The 21,333-nt window shown below is 37.1% G+C and overlaps 1 long non-coding RNA gene across 1 annotated transcript; it reads right to left on the bottom strand.

Annotated features, from left to right (window-relative positions):
• Positions 1-17,719: 17,719 nt before the first annotated feature.
• On the bottom strand, positions 17,720-18,643 carry LOC127091700 (uncharacterized). Its single transcript, XR_007791978.1, has 3 exons — positions 18,603-18,643; positions 18,084-18,455; positions 17,720-17,999 (listed from the first exon to the last, which is right to left on the bottom strand). It is a non-coding gene; the product is annotated as an uncharacterized LOC127091700 (long non-coding RNA).
• Between the last annotated feature and the right edge of the window lie 2,690 nt (positions 18,644-21,333).

The raw sequence follows: 21,333 nt of genomic DNA, 5'->3' as shown, positions 1-21,333 counted from the left end.
CCCCTTGGTCTTCCTAGAGCGCTTGATAGATTGTTTTTACTCCTTAGAGGTCGACACTGATGGTAGTTGGTTCTCCCTGAAGATTGTAGTACTTGAGTTTGAGACGGACTAGTGATGCCATAATGTCTAGCATAGCCGCAAAGGGTATTTCTAGTATCCAATTGTAGACGCTCCTACAAGGGACGAGGAGGAATTTTTAATTCGTTATTCATATGTCATTCCCATTGCCTAATGATATCGCCGACTCAATCTAACTCCATGGACGAGTGGTAATCCCGTTGAATAACTAAAAATATGAATCTTTATATGGCCATAGGCTTCCTATTTTTAGGTCCATATTTTTGAACAACTCTGAATACATTATATCGCAAGAGATTTTGCTATCAATCAAGATTTGAGAGACATCAAACTGCCCAGGCAGCGACTGTGATCACCAGTTGGAAAATTTCGTTGGGGACCCCTCCTACCTTTTCTAAGTCTCGGAATCCCAACATAGACTGCTCATGGATCTTTGTGGAGGTATCCCCTCCTTTTTGTGCAAGGCCAACATCTCGGCGATCTTCCTCTCTATGGTCCCCTTGGAGGGGAGATTTTCTCGAGGCGTCCCTCCAATAATGGTGGCGATATACGGGCGCTTCCCCATGCTAAATTCTTTGCTCTCGTCACTGGTGCTAATATCTACAATCTTCGAGGGGCTCTTCCCTGACTCTTTTCCCCCTTTCACGTACTCAGCCAGCCAACCCCTATTGATCTTTCCTTCAATGGCATCCTTCAGGTGGATGCAATTGTCGGTGTTATGGTTGTTACCTTTATGAAAGCGACAATACTTTGACATATCAGTTAGAGATGTTTCTCTAATGGGATAAGGGGGTTCAAATTCTTCCTTTTCGAAACTCTGCGTTGGCAGTTGTCGCATCTTGAAAAATACGATCCTTCGTGAAGCGTTCACGCGCTCGTGGAAATTGATTCAAAAATATTCACCATTAAAATTTATTTATTCCAAAAGAGGAAAGGGAAAATATTTGGGTTTAGGAGTCGATTAGACAAGGGGAAGATATTAGCACCCATCACGCCCGTTGTACTCAGCGAGAACCTTTTAATTAAACTTGCAATTGAATGTTAGCTTACACTAATTGTTTTCTTTGAGTAATAAAAATGCAAAAGGAAAATAAAAAGGGTCGAAATAGGTTTTTATAAGGGTGCTTGACAAGATTGTGGGTCTTGCTCCTACGTATCATCAAGTGCGATGAGGAACTCAAGTAGTTTTAGGAGACAAAATATTTTATTTTGGGTTTTTTGTTATAGTGCTTGACGAGATGTTGAATCTCGCTCCTGCGTATCACCAGGTGCGACGAGGAACTCAAAGCTACATAGTTACTAGTAGTAAATGAGTGTTGGTTAATTGATTTTAGTAAACGGATGTTTAGGTTGCATTCTAGTGGTTAAACTGTTACTTGTATGCTCGCGCATGAAAGGCTAAACGCTTGTTTGTTTCATAATAGAAAGGATCCTATTTGATTGTGTTCTAGCGATTTAAACGTTGATTCTATGCTTGTGCATTAGAGTATAAGTATTTGATTGTATTGCAGTAGAATGGACTAAACAATGTTCTTTTAGGAAAAGGTTTCGATCACGCGGGGCGAGAAAAAGATAGGTTTGATGTGTTTGAGTATGTTTTAGGGTTTGGAAGATGAGTATTTATGACTTGCAAGTTATTACAGCTTGGGTATAATGCTCGAGACTATGACTGAACATTTCACCCATGTAGTCATTTTATTTCCATTTATTATGAAAAGGTTTGAATATTTACAAGTGTTTTGAGCGAAGATAGACACTTGGGCTATCAAGTTATTATAGTTTTGGCCTAGCATTTGGGACTATGATTGGACCTTTCACCCAGGTAGTCTTTCTCTTTCAATTTATTGCAAAAAAGAGACACATTGGAGTTTTGGCAAAAGACCAACAGTTATGAGTTACAAGCTATTACAACTCGGGCCTAACACCCAGGTCAATGACTGGACCTTTCACCCAGGTAGCATTTTTATTTCATTATTGTTTGAAATAATCGAATTATGAATTAGTTGTTTTGATTTTGATTAAGAAAAGACTTTGGTATTTGATCAATCGTTTGATTTGTGTTGCAAAAAAAGGTTTTGAAATGGTTGTGAATCGATGGTGAAAATGGTTGAATTAAGGTGAGAATCGTAATACGGTTGCGAATTGCATCACAAGGGGCATGAATTCTAGCATAAGGATGCAAACTCTAGCGCGAGACGTAACTTAGCGCCACAAACAGAAATGAATTGCAAATTAAATAAAAACATATTTAACAAATAAGAGGATAGAAGCACATACAAAATAATTGTAGGACACATTCATCCTCATTTAATTGAGAAAGTGAATGAAATCGAAGCGTGAACGGATCAAATATCATAATGCGAGGACGTGAAACGATGTCATGTAACACAAATACGTGAGATACAAAGCTACCAAATTAGAATTAAAGTTAGATTTAGGTGTAATATTATTGAATCATTATGTGTTTTCATAAATTAAATGAGTTGCTAATGTGAGGCGCGATCATCACAAAAATGAATCAAAATGCAAGCGAAACATAAGCGCAAAATAAGAGAAATCATAATGAAATAGGACTTAACATGCACAATGGTAAGACAACGACATCATACCATAATGATATAATACATTGTAACTGAAATTAAAGTGAGCATTATCGCAAAGAGACGCATGCAAAGATAACCATAATGGGCTCAAATCATGTGTATACGTAATGGCAACGAGAGAGAAATGTCACACGTAAGGACCGTAACACGATGAAATATCACAAAAGTATATCGAAAACTCAATAGCATAACGGCGTATAAATTACATCGAAACCAAGGATTCAATCAGACTTATCGCAACGGAAACAAGAGTGAAATAAAACAACAACAACCAAAATATTTACATTAATATTATTACAAAATTAAATAGAAAATCCAGCAATTGAACCGAAATAAAATAAATACAAAAATTGTTGTCATACCCCAAGTTTACCCTACCTTCTATACAATTTTCATGGACCTGATTCATAGGCGTACATCCTCCATCTCATCACCTCATTTGCATTTTTATTCGCAACAAGAAGGCATGCTACGTGGACTCAAGGCATGGTATTCATAGCTGAGGGACACCAAGATTTCTTGATCATGTTGGGATGTGCCTAATCCACCATAAACCCTAATTTTTAGCTCCAAGCATCTCTTGACCTTGTGAGACTACACAAGTCACCCTTTTCACTTTTAAAACCCTAATTTGATGATGGATATTGTTTGGACCATAACCCTAATTCCTTGATCCTTTGTGGCTTGCCTAAGTCATCAATTGACTTTGTTCTTTGTGCTTTAAATTTGGCTTTGAATAAAACCATAATCCCTAACCTTGGGTATGCTTTAACCTTATGAATCTACATCATGATACCTCATCCACCCCTAAACCCTAATTATCTGGATTTGGTTCTTGATTGCCCCTTTTGACCCAAGAAACCCTAGTTGGGGGTACTCATCATTGGTGGTCCATCTAGTCCTTGCTTGAGGCTTAAAAACCTAGATTTGGAGGACTTGCCTTGGGATTGCTTGTTGTCTGTGCCCTAAAACCCTAGTTATGCCCCCATGCTTCTATGCTTTGACTTGTTAACTGAAACCCTACTTCATGGAGTTTGTAATTGGTCATTTCATCATGCATTTACCACCAATCATCTGCCTAAGGTCCCTTGCCCATTTGTTTGATCTTGGTCTATACAAGTTTGCTTGTGATCCATATTTGGTGATGCATTTCATTGGTCATTTCTTGCAACTTTGATTCATGATCCATTGGTCCAATCACATTCATTCAAATTCATCCCTTTCATAATCATGTTATTCATACAAGGAGTGCAAAAGATCAAGTTTGACCAAAGGTTGACTTTGGTCAACCGTTGACTTTTGGTCTACTTTGACCAAAGTCAACCCATCCTTTTAAAGATCCTTTTTCATCCAATCTTCATACATACATTTATTTTATTATCATTCCATGCATAAGCATATCATTCATAGAAGAAAAAAAATCAACTTGGACCAAAGGTTGACTTTGGTCAACTGTTGACTTTTTGGTGAACTTTGACCAAAGTCAACATACTCTTTTCAAAGGCCTAAAATTTTATTCACTTCATATATTTCATACACTTCATGATAAATCAAAATAAAAATGATGGAATTTTGATTCAATTTGAATTTAGAAGTTTCTTGCATTATAAGATAAGCATGAGTTCATAATGTATACATGTTACATCATAAGCATTACCCATACTCATTACATTGCTAAAATCTTAGCCTAAAAATACCTAGCATTAAAATGCATACATTAAATGTGAATCAAGATAAACAAAGGGAAAAATCTTGGTGGCACACTTCCATGCTCCTTCCTTGATCTTATGTCTTCCATGCTTCAATCCATCACCATGATAGCATGACACCAACCTCACAACAAACCCGTACCATAAAAATCTGCTATGATATGCTGTAAAACCTGCCATCATCATCAACACCAGTCAGCAATATTATCCAACCTAACCATGAGCACCACATCAACCCACAACATGGCAACAAATAACAAGCAATGAACAACCATAAAAACCTAAACATGTGCATACCAACAATCATCATAACATAAACCTACACCAAGCCACACCTGGTGCAGCAAATCCTGGAATCAAACATTAATATTTGAGCAAACTTGTAGGGCAAAGCATTATCAAACATCATTCCATGGGAAGCCAAATACAAACCTTAAATTTTACAGCAAGTAACAACCTTGCAGACTTCTTCTCACCCTGCAACAACACCTGCAAACTGCATCAAGCTCACCTCCATTGTCCATCATTAATGCATCAAGTCATATCCTGTATCAATTGGCCATGATTCATGAGTAAGAGAAGGTTTCCCACAAGTTGCAAACCTGTTGCACAATTGCCATGCAACAAAACCTCAACATCAGGTCTAACACAAACTTCATCAAGCAACTTACAATGCACCAAACTACAACAATAGCCTGCAATATGAGCAGTGTAGCGAGAAATTCATGATCATTAAGCTATTGACAAACTAAAGATCAATTAACAAGAGTCGCCACCACGATTTTATTATTTCCAAGGGAAAAGGGAAAAGTACGAACAAAACCCAAATAGTAAGAAGTTTTCAAATAAAAACTAATAAAAATCAGAGATCACAGGTAATGAGGTTAGTTACACAGAGGGAAGGTGTTAGCACCCAAAGTATCCTAGGTACTCCTAGGGAGCCCTTTTTGTGTGCATATGTATTTTGTACAAAGTGATGTTTACAAACAAATAGAATGGGGGGATGAGAAAAGAACTCATTAATTGTATTTTTGTGTTTGACAAGACCTTCAGACTTGTGCCTACGTACCAACATAAAAATGAGGGATCAAAACCTCGTAGTTCGTGATACAAATTTCAAAATGGATGCATTGATTTTAATAAAATTTAAGTTTGAAAGGCACAAAGGCCTAAAATGGTTTGAATGAGTTAGTTCTTTTTGGATTTTTGAAAGTTTAAGTCAAGTATAGTTAGGTTTATTCACAAGTTTGATTTAAGAAAATAAGTTTGAAAATGTAATGGCATAAGGCCAAAGTTTCTATCTTTTGCAAAAGAGATCAAAGTTTAGAACAAAAATAGTTCACACAAAGAAGATTTTGAAAATGGAGGGAGAGATTTTGAAATTAAAGAAATGGGGAGAAGATGAAGAGACTACCCTATGCACAAAAATTTAAAAGTTTAGAGTTAAAGAGACCTGACCAAATGGGTAGCAATCCAATAGACAAAAATGTCAATAGAAACCCAGAATTCCCTTGGACTTTTAGAATCAAGCAACACACAAATGCACAATTATATTATTTTGAAGAGCAAAGGCATCAAATAAATATGGCCTCATCCAAGATTATCCATTCCATGATCTTCTTTAGAAATAGCCCATGTAACAGATGAATTCCACAAGTCACAGGTTCAAAATAACAGCTTTACAATAATCATGTTGCAGATGAATCCTAGAGAGGTCTTCAAATATGTATCAGATGAAGTTCAAATTGCAAACACTTGATTCTTCAACAAGTTGGCATTAGCCAAGTCCTTTAGCTTAGGAAGGTTGCCTAGATTTTAGGTCCATTTGTCCAAGATCAAGCCAACAGTCCACTCAAAAGTTTTTTTTATGGTTTTTTGTGGTTATTATGTGCATTAATGGTCAAAGACCACACAAACAAGCAAAGTATACACAAACAAAATATATCACGCAAAATGGTCCAAATGGACAAAGTGAAAATTGCATTAACATAAACAATTAGAATGATATGTATAATGGCAAATGAAATAAAGTGCTAAAAGTAAATTTCCTTAAGATAAAAACTTGAAATTAAAAGTCAATAGTTAGTAAGTTAGAGGTTAGTTTTGTTTTGCTTTGCTTTTTCAAGACATTCTTTGGAGAACACTCAACCCACTTATCATAAGCATGAATCCTTGAACCAAAACATCTTCCAAAGAAAGGAAAGAAGGCCAAGTTTCCACGCAATACCATGAAATAGGTGAGACTTACAATCTCACTAACTAGAATACTTATGCCTTTTGTGTCAAAAATTTAGCGCTATGTTAAGCAATCGTAATTGGACTTATGTAGAAGTCACAACTATTTGAGGTCGGGCAATAGAATTTTGGTGTTAATGCATGTTAGAGACATAGTATAATGAACTATGCTCATTAAACATACCACACACAAAAAAGAATATGCAAAAGGTGTGGCCTAACCTCATCCATACTCATGTCAATTTTTCAATCAACTAGCATTAGGATTTTGTGATGTCATAGGCCAAATGAAATGAATGAATGAAGAAGGGGAATGAGATGAAGTGGGAAAGGGATGAATGAGATCACAAATTGGTCAAAGGAGGACCTTTATTAAATTAATATCATTCATTTATTTTGTGAGATGGAATGTACATTCCATAAATCCCCTCAATCGAATTATATTAACTTGACAAAATCAAATCAACCTTGACCAAGGCCCAACAACAAACAAGCAAACTCATACAAGTCAATACAAATGGTCAACAAAATTTAAATGGCATTTATTCAATTAAAAATAGTAAAATAGTGCATTTAATTTAAATATGTTTTGTCGAAATCCTAAAATCTCATCAAAACACCAAAGGAATGGCCATGAGATTTATCATAGGTCAAACAAGGTCAAAGGACCTTAGAGAAAAAAATTCATAATTTTTGGACATTTAAAAATATTTTTAAGCAATTAAAAACAAATTCAAAATCAATTAATTCATGAAAAATATTAATAATGATCCAAAAAATAATTTTAATTCAGAATGTGAAAGAGAAAAATATTTTAAATTTTTTGGTGAAAATCCCATATTTTTTGGATCAATATTAAATTTAATATGGATTATTGAAGAAAATGCCGTTAAAATAAAATTTCACAAATTCTAAATTACATGGACCATCATATCTCCCTCATTAATTTAGGTGGCATATCTGATGATCCAAAACGCGCGCTCCACATGCACCTGAGTCAACCGCGTGGCAAATGAAGTAATCACAAGGGACAATCGAGATTAGAACATGAGAGAAGGATCCTATGGTTCAGAGGTTGGCCAAGTCATCGCTGGAGCCAAAGCTCCGGTCATCTTCTTCGGTGGACCTTACCAGACTGGTCAACATAAACCATCACCTAAAAAAGAAACAAGGACATGAATTTAAAGATAAAATGACACTGAGCTCGAATATGACCTCCAATTACTCCAATACCAAATATATTAAGAGATATGTGGAATTGAAATCTAAGGTACATGAACTGAGTTGCTTCGATTTAACCTCAAAGCAACTCAATCTTATTGCCTACATTGGTAGGACTTCAGACAACCAAAGAATCAATGGAATTGAGCAAGACTTTGAGAGAATCGAAGAGTTTAAAATTTCTGCAAATTACCTTCAATGGAGGTATGAACACGATGGATCTTGATCTGGCTTGTAACTTGGACTCACTCTACTTGCTTGCAGGAAGAGAATGGAAAGGTTTAGAAGCAATGGATCCCTGGAGAATTGAATTCCAAAATAGAGGAGATTCAAGCTCAAATTCAAACGAATTTATCAGGTTTATCCTATGATAGTGAAGGATTTTCAATGAGGGATCAAAGTTGGCGCAATGGTGTTCTCAATTCTGAGCAATTGAAGCTCTATTTATAGATGAATTAAGTGATATTTGCACACTCACTTCCACTTTCCAAAATTGGCAAATGATGATGCAATGGTGCATGGGCGCGCATAGGCCCATGAAATGATAGTTGAAGGTCCAAAATTGCATATCAGATGGTTTGAAGTTAGCTTAGATTGCAAGGCATGTGTACATTCATGCTTGAAGATTGATCCATGCCAAATGATATCAGCCTGTTTAAGCCATGCGCATCCTATGCATTTCAAGTCCAAAATGAGTGAGTTTGAGCTCTTTGAAAAGGTGAGATCAAGAGGAACAAGTTTGATGTTCAACGCTTTTTCATTTGGAGCATGGAACTTAGAGAAATTTGAGGTGGAAGTTTTGAAATATTTGACATATCAAAATCTTTCTAAGTGTCAAGCCATATGTCTCAATATTCCACCTTGCTTAACTTTTTATAGGAGCTTCAAATGAGAAAAGTGTCTTCATCAAAGTTGTATCTCTCTCAAAGAACTTCAAAATGGTCATAAATTTAATGTCATTTGGATTTGAAATGATGGAGTTATGCATTTTTGAAGTTTCGAAAAAGTCACTTGATCAATGGTATAGGTTAAAAGTGACCTATAATGTAGCCTCATATCACATGCTCAAAAAAGTTGAATTAGCTCCCACTACAAACATTAACGTTGAAGTAGACACATTGAATTTGATTGTTAAACTTGGAAATCTTTCATCTTATAAAATTTGAGCAAGTTATGGCCTTGGGAAGTTGACTTTCAAATTAGGGTTTAGACAAAATGACCTATAATGTTTCAACATAGAAAATGATTTTCCAAGAAAAACTAGATCTGGGTCTCAACATGAAAGTTGTTTATAATGTTATTTAGAGTAAGTTAGATCTTGGAATCATTTTCATATGGTGAAAGTTGTAGGAGATAAGGTCTAAGGAGACCAAGTTTTGATCAGATGAATTCATCTGGCCAACCACCATCAACCAACTTGCTATCTTCCAATTCTATTGACTTTCTTGGCTCATGGTAGATCATATATGCATAAGATGATTAAATTTGAAGTTTACCTTGAGTAATTTGATCAATTGGTGAGATAGCTTGTTAGAGAAGTTACTCAAGATACCCAGTCAAACTAGGGTTTCCAAGGCAAATCACCCTCAAACTCTTGAAGAAAACTTGATCAATATAACATGTAGAGAATATTAGGACTCATATATGATGTTCATAACCATTATTGAATTAGTTATTGGTTGTGCTCTTTGTTCATGAGGGTCTCAAACCATAGATGTGATCAATGAATCAATGAGATCATGCCCTTCCTACAAAAGAATTAGGTAAAAGCAAAGACATATTTTTGGTATTTTAGTTAGTAGAATGATAATATACAAGTATGATATAATCACAAAGTGCTTGGTGATCTCTCCCAAAATAAACCCAATGAATAAGGGGTAAGGAGGATGCCAAGATATGATCCCAATGCTAATGTTTATGATGAAATTACATGAGGGATCTTAGGGTCAAAATTGGGGTCTTACATCTGCCCCTATTTAAGGACATTCTAACTGAGGAGGCAAATGTTAAAATCTTCATGTCGACTCAGTAGAATGGGCTTAAATAACAACATATATAAACAAATTTTGGTCCCTAAGAGACCTCATGATTCATATGGTATGAATGCAAAACTTAATACTCTGTGGGGAGATATTGGCACAAAGGAAAAAGAAATCAGAGAGACCGAAAGTTCGCAGGAGTATAGTGCATTCCATTAGGAAAATTCGCTGGGGAGACGGAGACTCTGAAGGGAAAAAGAGTTATGCGTAGGCCAGGCTACGACTTAAAACTACTGGGGGACTCGAGGGATTCCACACAAAATGGAAAGACTCAGCCAGGGAAATAACAACATCTGCAGGGGATACGAGTAAGTCAGGATAAAACTGAGGTACTTGAATCGCGTAGGGGAAAAGTGATTTCACTAAGGAAATACGCACTCAACTCAATTGGGGAAGAAATGAACTTCAACATAGGAGGAGCAGAAATCTATTATCTACTACCGATTACTGGGTAAGGAGATAATAAGGATCTAACAGAGAGAAAATCCTTCATCGGTTTGGATGAACATATCAAGGATAAAATCGCTGAGGAAAGCCAGGAGAGAATATTCATTACCGGTTACTGGGTAAGAATAGCCTTGTTGGGGACAAACTGCAGAAAAAGTAGGATTTACAACTACCAGTTACTGGGCAGAAGACCAAGGGTGAGAATATTCGTCATTGGTTAAGATGAATATATCAAGGATATACCAATTGAACAAAAGGGTAATTACATCTATCGGAATTTGGATACAAAAACTATCGGAGAGTGAATCCGTCACCGATTAAGATGAACATATCAAGGATCAACTCTGCGAGGGGACAAAGTAGGATTTACAACTATCGGTTACTGGGTAGAAGACCAAATCAAAGAGAAAATCTGTCATCAGTTAGGATGAACATATAAAGGATAGACTCTAAAAAGGGGAACAAAAGTAGGAATTACATCTATCAGTTACTGGATAGAATACCGAAGAAGAGAAAATCCGTCACCGGTTAAAGTGAACATATCAAGGATAAACTCTGCTCAAGGGAAAAAGAGTAGGATTTACAACTACCGTTACTGGGTAGAAGACCACAAGGAGAAGAAAATCTGTCATCGGTTAAGATGAACATATCAAGGATTAACTCTCTAGGGAACAAAATAGGGATTACAACTACCTGTTTAATGGGTAGAATACCAAAGAAGAGAATATCCGTCACTGGTGAAAGTGAACATATCAAGGATAAACTCCTGCGGGGGAAAAGAAAGATATATGTCACCGGTTAGGATGAACATATCAAGGATATACTTCCAGGGGACTCTACTTAGGAGAGAAAAAGGATAATTTTTCCAGGTATTGGGCAAGAAGTAACAAACTGCAAATTAAGAAGAATATTACGAGTTACTGGATAATAGACTCTTAGGGGACCAAAACATCTATCTAGGTAAGAGCTAAAAAGAAAATGGTCAATCAAGACTCAACCCAATAAGGACATAACTCAAGGGGAGAAATTCCATCCAGAAAATCTACTGGAGAGGAAACTGAAATAACAATCATCCACGAGGAAACGAACTCAGTGAGCAAACAAAGGAAGGTTAAAGTCTTTCTGCTAATGGGCTGACACTCTACAATTTGAGGGAGGACAGACACTAGATTTGGTATGGGGATAAAGTACCGCCATAACAGAGAATGAGAATCTCAAACAAATCAAATATGAAGATGCAGGATATGCAAGTCATGAAATTATATGAATGTATATGTATATGTATATATGATGGTTATGCTGACAAAACGATCACGAAGGATACATAGGTGTCGCAAAGGAATTGAACCACCGGTACAATCCTCGGTCAATCCACAAAATATGGAGACAAACTGCCGGAGAACAGAGAGATCAACATCCCAAAAGGCTCAACCTTAACTGGGGAAAGAGGAAATCTGCCGAGGATAGAACATCCAAATATGTGGGGAATTTTAGGTCAACACCATAAAAATGGGAGACAACCCTACAGAGAAAATAAATCAATAAAAGTTGCTCAAAAAACCAGGAGGAAACTTTGACTGGGAGCAAATGCAATCCACTGGGGAAGATCAACCAAATCTCTGAAGATCAACCCTGCTGAGGAGATACGAACTTCACTAGGGATGCAAAAACTCTGTTGGGGAAGGCTGAAATTCTGTTGGGGACAAGGACACGCCGCAACTCAGCTGGGGATAAAAGAGTTCCACTAGGGATCAAACACTTCACTGAGGAACTGAATCCATCAGCTGACGATAATAATATTCCATTGAGGAAATGAATCAACACTAATGTCTAGGGATACCCGAAGAGTTACTGCTTGGGGAACCATAAATGCTTCACACTTAGGGACTTGCTATCTGCTGAAATGCTGTTGATATTACTATTACTTGTTTTGGAAAAGTTCTTGCTTTTATATTTTAAAGAAAACTTTATTTTGATTTAAAACTTTAATTAAAAATGATCATAATAAAATTTAAAACTATTGGCTGAAGTAAATAAGAGCAGAAACAATTTGGATAAAGGCTCAACTTTATTTAATAGAATGGTATCCTGTAAATGACAATACTCCATAGATTTTACAAAGTTTAAAAATGGTAATTTATATGGAAAAGGGTTACATTGAATACAAATGATCCTTAATCCTTCTACTAACTCTTGATATCGACTATGCTCTTGACCGCTGGTGGGGTAAGGAACTGACGTCAACCCTTGTGCTCAAGCAAGTCTTCAAAAATCACTGAAGATCAGTAGAATGCAGTTACTTGCCATAATCCCTAATTTATGCATAAGTTTCCCCAAGGTGGAGTACTCAACTTATTAGGAAATTCTTTATGTTTTTATGTCTCTAATTTTTGCCTGGATCGCCCTTTCGAGTTTTAAATCCACCGAGACGCTCATTTTTGCCTAAGCCGCCCTTTCGAGTTTTCAACTTAGCGAGCTGTTCTTTTCTTTTTTAGGCGAAGTATTTCTTGACTGCATCTGTGTTCACAGGACGAGTGAACTCTTCACCATCCATAGTTGTAAGAATCAGAGCACCGCCTGAAAAAGCTCTCTTAACAATATATGGGCCTTCATAATTAGGAGTCCATTTTCCTCTAAAATCTGGCTTAAACATCAAAATCTTCTTGAGCACAAGGTCTCCTTCTCTGAACACACGAGGTTTGACCTTCTTATCAAAAGCTTTCTTCATCCTCCGCTGATATAACTGACCATGATACATGGCAGTTAGTCTCTTCTCTTCAATCAAATTCAACTGGTCAAACCTAGTTTGGCACCATTCAGCTTCGGTCAACTTGGATTCCATGAGCACACACAACGAAAGAATCTCAACCTCTACGGGGAGTACTGCTTCCATACCATACACAAGAGAGAAAGGGTTTGCCCCTGTTGAAGTGCGGACATATGTACGATACCCATGTAAAGCAAATGGGAGCATCTCATGCCAATCCTTATATGTGACAACCATCTTCTGGATAGTCTTCTTGATGTTCTTATTCGCAGCTTCAACAGCCCCATTCATCTTAGGTCTGTAGGGAGAAGAATTATGATGCACAATCTTGAAGTCTTTGCAAAGAGCTTCCACCATATTGTTATTCAAGTTCGACCCATTATCAGTAATGATCTTACTTGGCACACCATAACGGCATATAATCTGATTCTTGATAAACCTTAAAACAACTTGCTTGGTTACATTTGCATACGATGCCACTTCAACCCATTTTGTGAAGTAATCAATTGCCACTAAAATGAAACGATGTCCATTCGAAGCTTTGGGCTCAATCATCCCAATCATATCAATCCCCCACATGGAGAAGGGCCATGGGGAAGAGATAACATTCAAAAGTGTCGGAGGAACATGAATCTTATCAGCATAAATTTGACACTTCTGGCACTTCTTCACAAATTTGCAACAGTCAGATTCCATTGTTAGCCAATAGTAACCTGCTCGCAACATCTTCTTTTCCATTGCATGTCCATTGGAATGAGTACCAAAGGAATCTTCATGCACTTCAATTATCAACAAGTCTGCTTCGTGTCTATCAACGCATTTGAGCAAAACCATGTCGAAGTTTCTCTTGTACAGTATTTCACCATTCAAGTAGAAATTACCGGCTAATCTTCTCAAAGTCTTCTTATCTTTCAAAGATGCCCCAGGCGGGTAAATCTGACTTTGGAGGAAACATTTGATATCGTAATACCATGGTTTCTCATCTTTAATCTCTTCAACGGCAAACACATGAGCTGGCCTATCAAGACGCATCACAGATAAATTGGGAACTTCATTCCAATACTTCATCACAATCATTGATGCCAACGTTGCAAGAGCATATGCCATTCGGTTCTCATCTCGAGGAATATGATGAAATTAAACCTTTGTAAAGAAAGTTGAAATCCTCCTCGCATAATCTCTATACAGTATCAAACCGGGTTGATTCGTCTCCCATTCTCCTTTGATCTGATTCACAACCAAAGTCGAATCACCGAAGACATCCAAATACTTGATTCTGAGATTCATGGCCTCTTCAAGCCCCATAATGCAAGCTTCACATTCTGCCATGTTGTTCGTTCACTTGAAAGTCAATCTAGCTGTAAATGGTAGATGCGTGCCTTGAGGAGTAATAATCACTGCCCCAATGCCATTTCCATATTGATTAACAACTCCATCAAATACCATACCCCAACGGGAACCAGGTTCTGGATCTTCTTCAAGTAATGGTTCATCAAAATCTTTCATTTTCAAGTATAAAATCTCTTCATCAGGAAAGTCATACTGCACTGACTGATAATCTTCAATCGGTTGGTGAGCCAAATGGTCAGCCAAGATACTACCCTTGATTGCTTTCTGAGATCGGTATTCGATATCATACTCTGATAACAACATCTGTCAACGGGCAATCCTCCCAGTTAAAGAAGGCTTCTCAAATATATACTTGATTGAATCCATTTTGGATATCAACCAAGTGGTATGATTCAACATATACCGATGCAGACGCCTAGCAACCCAAGCCAATGCGCAACAAGTCTTTTCAAGCATAGAATACCGAGTCTCACAGTCGGCGAACTTCTTACTGAGGTAGTAAATTGCAAATTCTTTCTTTCCAGTTTCATCTTGCTGACCAAGAACACAACCCACACTATCTTCTAGTACAGTCAAATACATGATCAACAGTCTTCCTTCAACAGGTGGAGACAAAATCGGAGGTTCAAGCAAATATTCCTTGATACTATCAAATGCTTTCTGGAAATCTTCGGTCCAATCACAAGACTGATATTTCCGAAGAAGCTTAAATATAGGCGCACATGTGGCAGTCATGTGGGAAATGAATCTGGAAATATAATTCAAGCGGCCGAGAAAACCTCTGACTTGCTTCTCAGTTTGGGCCCAGGCATCTCTTGTATTTCTTTGACCTTGGCAGGATCAACTTCAATACCCTTCTCGCTGACAATAAAGCCCAACAACTTACCAGAACGAACACCAAAAGTACACTTATTGGGATTCAAGCGGAGTTTATATTTCCTCAAACGTTGGAATAGCTTCAACAAATGCTCAACATGTTCCTCTTCATCAATTGATTTAGCAATCATGTCATCGACATAAACTTCAATCTCTTTATGCATCATATCATGAAAAAGAGTAGTCATTGCTCTCTAGTAAGTTGCACCAGCATTCTTTAGACCGAAAGGTATCACTCTTTAACAGAATGTTCCCCAAGGTGTAATAAATGTGGTCTTCTCCATATCTTCGGGTGCCATCTTGATCTGATTATATCCGGAAAATCCATCCATAAACGAAAAGACTTTAAATTTAGCAGTATTATCTACCAACATATCAATGTGTGGCAGAGGGAAATCATCTTTCGGACTGGCTTTATTCAAATCTCTATAATCGACACACATGCAGACTTTTCCATCTTTCTTTGGCACAAGCACAATATTGGCCACCCATTGCGAATACTCGACAGTCACAAGGAAACTGACATCAATCTTCTTTTGAACTTCCTCTTTGATCTTCACATCCATATCAGGATGCGTTCTTCTCAACTTCTGCTTGACTGGCGAGCATTCTGGCTTCAACGGTAATCTATGCTCCACAATCTCAGAATCCAACCGAGGCATGTCTTGATAGGACCAAGCAAACACATCTGAATACTCTCGAAGAAGATCAATCAACCCCTTCTTAGCACCTAGACACAGTCGAGACCCAATCCTGACTTCCTTCACATCATCCTCGGAACCCAAGTTGACTAGTTCAATCTGCTCTTCAAATGGCTGAATAATCTTCTCATCTTGCTCAAGAAGACGAGACAATTCCTCACTTACTTCTACATCACTTTCCTCCTCGGCTTCAAACACAGGGAATTCAAAATTTGGAGAAGGAGAAGGATCATTATATTTAATGGGGTTAGGAACCAACCTGCATAATGATTTGATATTTGATTTTAGAGAAGTGAATTTGTGACCAAATATTATATAGATGGACAATTATATTGTTTATTTATGTTTTTTGGTGATTACCATTTTCAGAATAAAGCAAAAAGTAAAAATAAACATCAAATATTTGGATGAATAAAATTAATTTTATTGATGATCAATTTAAAATTCCCAAACAATGTTCACTTCCCCCTTAGGCATAGAAGAAGGAATTTTAAGATATAAAAGCAATTACTTAGATCGATGCAAAATAACAGGAATATCAACGATAATCCAATTGTTGCATGTCCCTCCATGCGTTACAAAGTTGGTGCAATCTTCCTCTTCACTATCCTCTAGCACAGCAGCTAAGTGTTGTTCATTGCCATGAATGAACCCTCCGCTACCGAAGCTAAGTTGCATATCCTCAAATCTAACAACTGACGAGCCCTTCTGGAACCCCAAACCAGTTCTGCCTTTGTTGTCGGAGACCTCTACCATGCGCCCCCACTGATCAACAAGACCTTCTTCAACAATTTCCTGAGCATTTTCAGAGAGGACATAAGTACCCCAACTCTCTTCTCAGCAACAATAGGTAAGGCTTGGAACGGAGTTTCAACCTCATCCTCAGCTTCCACGTATGAGAAAGATGACAAATGGCTAACCAACAACGCTTTTTCTCCTCCCACAATCACTAGCTTGCCATTCTTGACAAATTTGAGCTTCTGGTGCAGAGTGGAGGTAACAACCCCTACCTCATGAATCCATGGCCTTCCCAATAAATAGCTGTCATACCCCGATTTTGATCTTGAAATTTTTCCATTTTTATTTTTATTTTTGCATTTGCATACATTCATCAGTATAGAATGGATTTAATATCTTGACTCTTTTTATTTTTAATTTGATTTTAATTTCAAATTAAGTTTAATTCCAATTGTCAATTTAATCTTAATTGTTTATTTTTACTAATGATTAAAACTCTAATCGATTTTTATTTCCAAATGAATGTTAGAGTTGATATCCAAGTAATTTTAAATGAATTATAAATTAATTTGATTTTTTTTAATTTGGTTTTTTACTGATTTGTTATTATTATTTAAATTGATATTTAAGTTAGTTTTGGATTATGCCTAAAAATCCTTTCCATTTTATAAATGCTACATTCTCATACACTTCATTCCATTAATATTTATATATCATGAGCACATTTTACATATTAAAACAAGCATTTTACATAAGCATTACATTATGCCTCATTGGTTATTCATATACATTTTATGCTACATACATCAAACTTCATGGCATACATCATGAGCATTCGGAAGCCCTGCATATATTAAACATAATAAATCTGGTTGTTCCTAATCTTTCTTCAGAAGTTATTCCAGAAGTTCTCTCTCTGAAGTGCATAAATTATTTGAAGTTCATCACTTACAAGTTACACTTCAACACAGTGTTTTTCATTTGGTTGGAAAAGATGTAATTTGTTAACGAAATGAATAGAGTTAAAATTATTGCACGGTCTACACAAGAGCATATGATCAAGAGAATTCCGAATATTTGTGATCATTTTTACAAAAAAGAATAACCAAAAATAAGATCCATTCAAACACCGATGCGCAGCCGTCATTGTTCCCCGTTCCAAAAGCAGTTTGTTTAATTATCCAGCAGTTGCAAGCGAGAGCGTTCATGCCAAACTCTTTTCGTATGTGTGTGATCTACAAAGGATCAACCACAAATTAAGTCATCACATGAGAAAGAAGAGTACAAAGATATGTGATATTTCCAGGAAAGAAACAGACAGGAAGTAAAAAAGCAGGCTTTCGATTGCTGGAAAAAGAAAGCCAAGTGTGTCTCCTGAACTGTTGGAAGCTATCAGAATTGAATGTGGATTGCAGTAACAGACAGAACATTGCAACTATTTAGGGATCGGCCAATTTTACCATCCGCGTCTGGATTTCTTTCAAGACCTTCCAAACAATTGAAAATGATAAATGGAAGCAATCTCTCGAATGCAGTACAGGATATTCTTGTGGAATTTGGATGCAATATGTTGAAGTCAAGTTATGTAGTTGAACATCCGGATTTATCCAATTATGTATCAGATGGAAGCGAGGTCACAGCTAGAATATCCTGCAGCAACCGTGACAGTAAGAATATCCAGCAGCAACCACCTGCAAAACCAGTTGAAACAAGCCATATTTTTAGTGTTTCTATTAAATATGTTTTGAAACACAACAGCCACCACCATTCATTCATGGAAGATCTAATTCAAGTATTAAAAGAAACAAGGGTATGAGAGCTGAATTATTGAAACCCACAACAAAATTACAACAACCGGGTTTCCGTCACCGCACTCATTACAACAACCAGGTTTTCGAAACTGTGCAGAAGCTTGTTGAGGCATTTGTAGCACAGGAATATCCTGAAACATAAAAAACCCGGAGGAATTCAGTTACAATTGAATCAAACTCAAAAGTTCCGTCTACATAAAGCTTTAGAACAATTGAAATCTCTATCTTCCAAGGTGAATTCTGATGCTTCCATGATCATCAACCAGTCTCTTCAGGAATTTCTGCATAACAAATCATGTAAAGTGTGTTGCATTACTAAGTTCTCTCTGTTCCGAAGGCGATTAATAGCATTTCATTGAAGTTTTCATTTTACCTGGTTACGATCGGCAAGCCTGTTGTTCATGGCCCATTCTTTGATGGTATTAGCAATGTCACCGACATCTGCACATCTCGCGGCATCCCAGTGCTTGTAGTAAGCAACTCGAACGGTCATCTGAACCATCTAAGAACAACAAAAAGATGGGAAGGGGTAAGATTGAGATCAAGAGGATTGAAAACTCAAGCAGCAGACGAGTTACCTATTCAAAGAGAAAGAACAGAAAGAGCTCGTTGAACCTGTTGATGTCAAACTTGGTAAAGAGCTGCTGGTTATGGTCAGACTAGAATTTATGACATTTTGAAGTTTGTTACAGCACAATCAACACCAGCACCTCGCCCTGCTCAGCAAAGACCAGGTGTGAGAGTCCGTAAACCTGCACCTGCGAAAGGCCAACCAGCTGCTGCTACAGAACCACAGTTTGAGGAACCCATCTCCTTCCTCTAGCACATCTTCAAGTCAGTTCCAGAGAGAAGTAACAGAGGAGTTGGGTTCTCCACAAGGTCCTAAGGCTGCCGCCCCCTTGTTGCAGGTTTAAATAACCAGAAGTCTTCTGTAGCAGGTTTAATTACCCAAAAGTCTAATCCTACATCTTCAACAACCATAAAATCTGCATCGACAGAGGCAGAGCCTAGAAGATCCAATACATGACTCGTACTCAACCATCAACCATGTCAACCGAAACTGCAACCTGAGCTGTGGTCAAAACCGGACATGCTTTTGGAATCTTCTATGTTTTTACTGCAGTAACAAAATAAGGTAATCAGTAAAGCGTTGAAAATTCAAGAAAGTTCCCAAATTGGAATTGGGACAAAAAGCGATTGGAAAAAGCTTAAGCTCTGATTACCTGTTCCAAAACCTATCATCAGATAGGACAAACTCGCTTCTGAGCATGAAAGCACTTCTGGAAGCTTTCTCTTTTGAGCCTTTATACACCAACCGAAACCCTAAAGCCGTGGATATAAAAAGGAGCGAGTGAGAACAGAGGAGAGAATCGGAGGCGGAGAGAAAAAACTACCACGAGCAAACCCTAATTTTCAAAGCGAAAAAAATCAAAGAGAGGGAGGCGGCCAAATCATAAAACCCTACATCAAAAATCAGTCAAAGAGAGAAATCTAATCCCGTGATAAAAGAACACGAGCATTTGAGGAAGTGAGGGGAAGGTTCGAGCATTACCTGAGTTCGCCGTCACCGTCGAAGGTGAGCTTTTTTAGTAGCCTTTGCCTCTGTTACATATAGAATGAAGTTTTGGGGAAGGTTGGGGGCGCGAGAAACTTCGTGAGGGCGACATGAGATAGAGAGAGCTCGATTGAGAGGTTTTTTTGGTGAGAGAGAGTGAGACGAAGAGAGAGTAGTCGTTAGAGAGAGTGACGGAGAGCGAGACGCAGGGAAGTGAGACGGAGAGAGAGCATCGCGAGGGAGAGAAGAGCGAGCTTTGTGAGAGAGACAGATCCGTTTTTGTTTTTTTCTTTCTTTATTGTCTTTTTTCTTTTTTATTAAATAGAATAATTAGTTTTAAAGAAAAAAACATTTTGAAAAAAGATTCTTTTAATTAGTTAGTTAATAATTGTTTTAGGTTTCCAATCTATTCCCCTTGGTAAGTCCAACAGCCAGGCGGCTGGGCTTTATTGCCAATAGACTAACGGTTCTTTTTCTATTAAGTTTTTATTTTAATCTTTTTTTAATTTACCTTAGTTTATGTATTTAAAATTAGTACTAAATAACATCTAGTTGTTAAGTGGCCTGGTGGAGAGGTTGGTTTTCATAGTTTCAAGAGGAGTGGGTTCGATACTCGTAAATAGTATTTTTAGTATTTCTTTTTTAGTATTTCATTTCTTTTTAGCATTTCATTTTTTATTTCTTTTTAGTATTTTATTATCTTTTAGCATTTTGTTTCTTTTAATAGTTTTTTTTTATGTCCATGATTTTTTTATTAAATCCATCATGCATGCAAAACCATTTTCAAAAAAAAAAATCATACTTTTCTCGATTTAATATTGAGCCCCTTTTTCACACCCTTGTAAGTCGATTGCTTTTAAGCATCGCCGCCGACCTCACATAGCTTACTCTTGGGCTTTCTTACAATGAGCCGGTTCCCTTGCACTTACACTCATGCATTATTTGTTTGGGCCCGATTTTATTTATTTCATGATTGTTTAATCCCCATTTGACAAATGTACCCCACTCCCCCAATGTGTAATAATCCTGTACTATTTTATTTCTTTACTTGTTTGGCTGTATAGTTAGCTACTAACACAAGAATAAAATCAACAATTTCAAAAAATACAAAATAAAGACTCGATCCAACGTCGAGCATTTTTCTCAATAAACAAATCAATTCATTTTTCCATCCTATTCCATCCCATCTTTTTCAAACATTCA

Source organism: Lathyrus oleraceus, chromosome 6 (genome assembly GCF_024323335.1).
Source record: "Lathyrus oleraceus cultivar Zhongwan6 chromosome 6, CAAS_Psat_ZW6_1.0, whole genome shotgun sequence".
NCBI lineage: Eukaryota > Viridiplantae > Streptophyta > Magnoliopsida > Fabales > Fabaceae > Lathyrus > Lathyrus oleraceus.
This window is presented reverse-complemented; position numbering and strand designations above follow the sequence as displayed.